General features: G+C 50.3%; 1 protein-coding gene across 2 annotated transcripts in view; it reads right to left on the bottom strand.

Annotated features, from left to right (window-relative positions):
• Positions 1–4,181, bottom strand: part of Bin2 (bridging integrator 2) — a 26,496-nt gene that overhangs the window by 14,833 nt on the left and 7,482 nt on the right. The gene's annotated exons all lie outside the window — the stretch shown is intronic.

Genomic DNA, 4,181 nt, shown 5'->3' with positions numbered 1-4,181 from the left:
CGAGACAGGGTTTCTCTGTGTAGCCCTGGCTGTCCTGGAACTCACTCAGTAGACCAGGCTGGCCTCAAACTTAGAAATCTGCCTGCCTCTGCCTCCCAAGTGCTGGGATTAAAGGCGTCCGCCACCACCGCCTGGCTCACACAGACTCTTCCTGCCTCCCTTGCAGTCTTCCCTCACCTGCTTTGCTGTACCCCCCTCCCCCCCCCCCCCCCCCCGTTTGCTTCTACCCCAAGGCTCTGTAGCTGTCTCCTGCTCCCTGTTCACTCAGCCCATCTGCCTTCCGCTGTCCATCCTGCTCTTGTGTTTGATTCTCTTCCTCCCCCTCCTTCTCCCTTTTCTCTCGCCCTCAGTATCTGTCTCTTTCTTAAAAAGAAGGGGAGCCAGAAAAAGATCTCTATGTGTTGGGATGGCGGTTGCCCCTCGCTGCACGGGTGTGGAACTCTGTACTCACACAGGATCAGATCTCACCCTGAGGGATGAGCTGCAATTCTGACATCTGCCTCTGCTTCGCTGCTGTCTGATGACAAAGTTTTTCCTCTTAGTCTGGGCTGCCTTGAACTTGCAGCCTTGCAGCAATGCTCCTGCCTCAGCCTCCTAAACGGTGGGTATTCTCTTCCTTCTTTTTTCTTCTTTAAAGATTCATTTTTACTTTTTATTTTTTAATAGTCTGTCTCTATCTGTGTGCACACTTGAGTGCAGGTGCCCAGAGGGGCCAGAGGGGTTGGGTCTACCTAGAGCAAGACAGGAGTTTGTGAGCCACCAGAGGTGGATGCTGGGAATGGAAGACGGGTCCTTTAGAAGAGTGGTACACTCTTACCTACTGAGCCATCTCTCCAGCCCTATCCTCTGTTTTTTTTAAGTACCTCCAGGGAGCAGAAACTAGAACCTCCTGCCCCAGTCTTCCTTTATGTTAAACAGCGCTGTTAGAAGGCTGCCCTTCGGTATCTGTACAGACAATCTTAAAAATATTTTTATGGGCATTAGTGTTTTGCTTGCCTGTGTGCATGTGTGTTGCTTATGTCCAAAGAGATCAGAAGATGGTGTTGGATCTGCTGCTGCTGGTGTTACAGGTGGTTGTGAGTGCCCATGTGGGTGCTGGGAGCCAAACCCAGTTCACCGCGAGGGCAGCCAGTGCTCTTCACTGAGTGCTTCTCCAGCCCCAAGAGGTGGTTGCTGTTCTTGTTATCATCATGTGTGTGAATGTGTGTGTGTGATGTGTGTGAGTGTGGGCACACATGTGCCATGTTGTGCATGTGGAGATCAGAGAATAACTTTTGGGAGCTAGCTCTCTCCTTCCTCGTCACTGAGGCGAGGTCAATCCTGTTGTTCCTGCCTCATTGTATGCTCAGGTAGCTTCTATGCTTCTCCTGAGCTCTCTTCCCACTTCACCCTAAGAGTGCTGGGATCATAGACGAGTGCATGTGTGCGTGCGTGTGTGTGTGTGTGTATGACAGAGACACTGGGATTATACTGCATCCAGATTGCTTTTTTAAAACATGGGTTCTAGAAACTGACCTCAGGGTGTCAAGCCTGCCTGGCCAGCACTCAGTCAACCATCTTGCCAGCCCAGGGCTTTAACTTTTCTTCTACACCAACTTGAGAACAAAGCCTCCATTCCTGACACCAAAGCTGCCTTCCTCAGGGTACTGGTTATAAACAGCTCTCCCCAACCCCCATTCTCTTCTCGTCTATGTGGGTAAACTCCAGCTTCTAGGATCAGGGTGGAGAGGAAGTGAAAGGGACATTTTCCAGCCTGACTTCAGGAGTGTGGGAGGGACTAAGGTAAGCTGCCAGTCAGCTTAGGGGTCAACAGACCAGCTCAGGAATGGAATATTTAAAACCTAGAAGATGTTATGCAGTTCACTAGGAAATACTTGCTGTGGACTTGCTCGTTACTAGAAAGCCTAGTGACTTTTAAATTAAAGATAAGGGGGGAGGGATTCTATCTAATAACCAGGTAGACAGGAGGTCAGAGGACAACTGCAGACATGGGCTCTCCTTGCCACATGGGGCCACGTGGGTCCTAGGGCTTGAATATACATCACTGAGCTTAACAGCCAGGACCTTTTCCTACAAAGGCACCGTGCCAGCCCAACAATCAAGATCCTAAGAGCTTTGAAAGAGGTTTTTTGTTTTTGTTTTTGTTTTTCGAGACAGGGTTTCTCTGTGTAGCCCTGGCTGTCCTGGAACTCACTCTGTAGACCAGGCTGGCCTCGAACTCAGAAATCCGCCTGTCTCTGCCTCCCAAGTGCTGGGATTAAAGGCGTGCACCACCACCGCCCGGCTTGAAAGAGTTTTTAAAGGTATAAAAATTAGTGAAAGGGCTGGAATAGATATGGCTCAACATTTAAGATCAGTTGCTGCTCCTGCAGAGAACCAGAGTTCGTTTCCCAGCACATCCACTGTTGACTCCAGCTTCAGATGTCCAGCATCTTCCCCCGGGTACCTGCACATCATTTCAAAAAACTATTGACTGATAAGAGCTGTCAGACCGGGCAGACGACAATGACATGGCTCAGCGTTAAGAGCCTGCGATGTTTAGAGGACCCAGGGTTCAGTTCACAGAGCCCAGGGCAGCAGCTCACAGCCTCTCACAGCCTCCTGTAACTCCAGCTCCAGAGTAGCCAACATCCTGTCTGTCTTCCCCAGGACTAGGGCGGGTCTAGATGTAGCCTGTTGTGAGCAGCCCGACAAGAGTGCTGGGGGCGGAACCTGGGTGCTCTGCAAGCGTTTTACACCCTTAACCACTGAGCCATCTCTGCGGCCTCATGTGCCCTCCTTCCTTTACACCCTGTTCTTTCTTTTGAAGAGAGAAAGTGTGGGAGTGCACAGGGAGGTGGCGAGAGTGGTGGAGGGGGTTAGGCTTCAGGATGAGGGGCAGTGCTGGGTACCATTTCATATCTCAGACTTGTTCATCCTCCTCTGAAATGCCTAGGCTAGGTCATCCCAGACCATCTTCCCTGGCAGACAAGACTTCTACAGGCAGGCTCTCACATCTGTCTGTCTGTCTATCTGTCTGGTTGTCAGGCACTTGGCTCTATTCTCAGCTAGCAGGTTAGTCCGCTTCTCCGGCTTCAGTCCTCCCCTCCCCGGCCTGGAGTGCAGAGCCTTTTCTATCTCTGGATCTGCTGATCTCATCACTCCTGCCCTCTGAAACTCTGCCAGTTCCTTGGCATTGCCATAAAGAGCCCGAGCTAGTTCTTCCCGCCCCTTATACAAACAGCTGCCACCCTGGGGTAGTGAACATTTCTCTGTGAGGCTTGACCACAGCAGTCAGCTCTGCAGAACTCGGCTCCGACAGATTGGGGGACGGAGGCTACTTGGCAGAACAGTAGGATGCATACGAGGAAACTTGAGCAAGTGTTGTCAGTACTACAGGGAAAAGAATGAAGTGCTCTGTGAGGAAAAACACCTCCTTCTACCTTGTGAAGAGAGGCAGACAAGGCAAGCAGAGCTTCACAGAGGCAGTGCATAGAGAGGGCACACAGAGCACGCACGGGCCTCGTGTACGTGATGCCCAGGCTTTGAGCCAGAGACACGTTAACTGGCTGTGGTGGTACACACCTATACTCCCAGGATCTGGGAGGTGGAAGCAAGAGGATCAGACCTTCAAGGCTATCCTTGGCTAAACAGTGAGTTCAAGGCCAGTACAGGCTTCATGAGATACTGTCTCTACAACAAAGCTGTGGAGATCACTCAGGAACCCCATCAAGTGGCAAGGCTAGCTGGGAGTGACAGCTCCTGTGGAGTTGACTGGGAAAGGGGGTGAAGAAGGTCCAAATACATTACACACATGTGGGAAGTTGTCAGTTATTCAGACATATTACTCAGTTGTGGGAAGTTGTCAATTATTCAGACATATTACTCACTTGTGGGAAGATGGCAAAGATCCAGATATATTACATACATGTGGGAAGATGGCAAAGATCCAGATATATTACATACATGTGGGAAGTTGGCAAAGAGTATTTTTAAATGTTGGGAAATAAATAGCTGATTCTCTCTGCCAGTGATGACTCAGGGTTACTTATGTCACATGTGAGAGGGGACAGGATGCCATGTCACATGTGAGAGGGGACAAGATGCATATCACATGTGAGAGGGGATAAGATGCCATGTCACATGTGAGAGGGGACAAGACACATGTCACATGTGAGAGGGGACAAGATGTATGTCACATG

This window comes from Grammomys surdaster, unplaced genomic scaffold (assembly GCF_004785775.1).
Source record: "Grammomys surdaster isolate TR1022 unplaced genomic scaffold, NIH_TR_1.0 724, whole genome shotgun sequence".
Taxonomy (NCBI): Eukaryota; Metazoa; Chordata; class Mammalia; order Rodentia; family Muridae; genus Grammomys; species Grammomys surdaster.
This window is presented reverse-complemented; position numbering and strand designations above follow the sequence as displayed.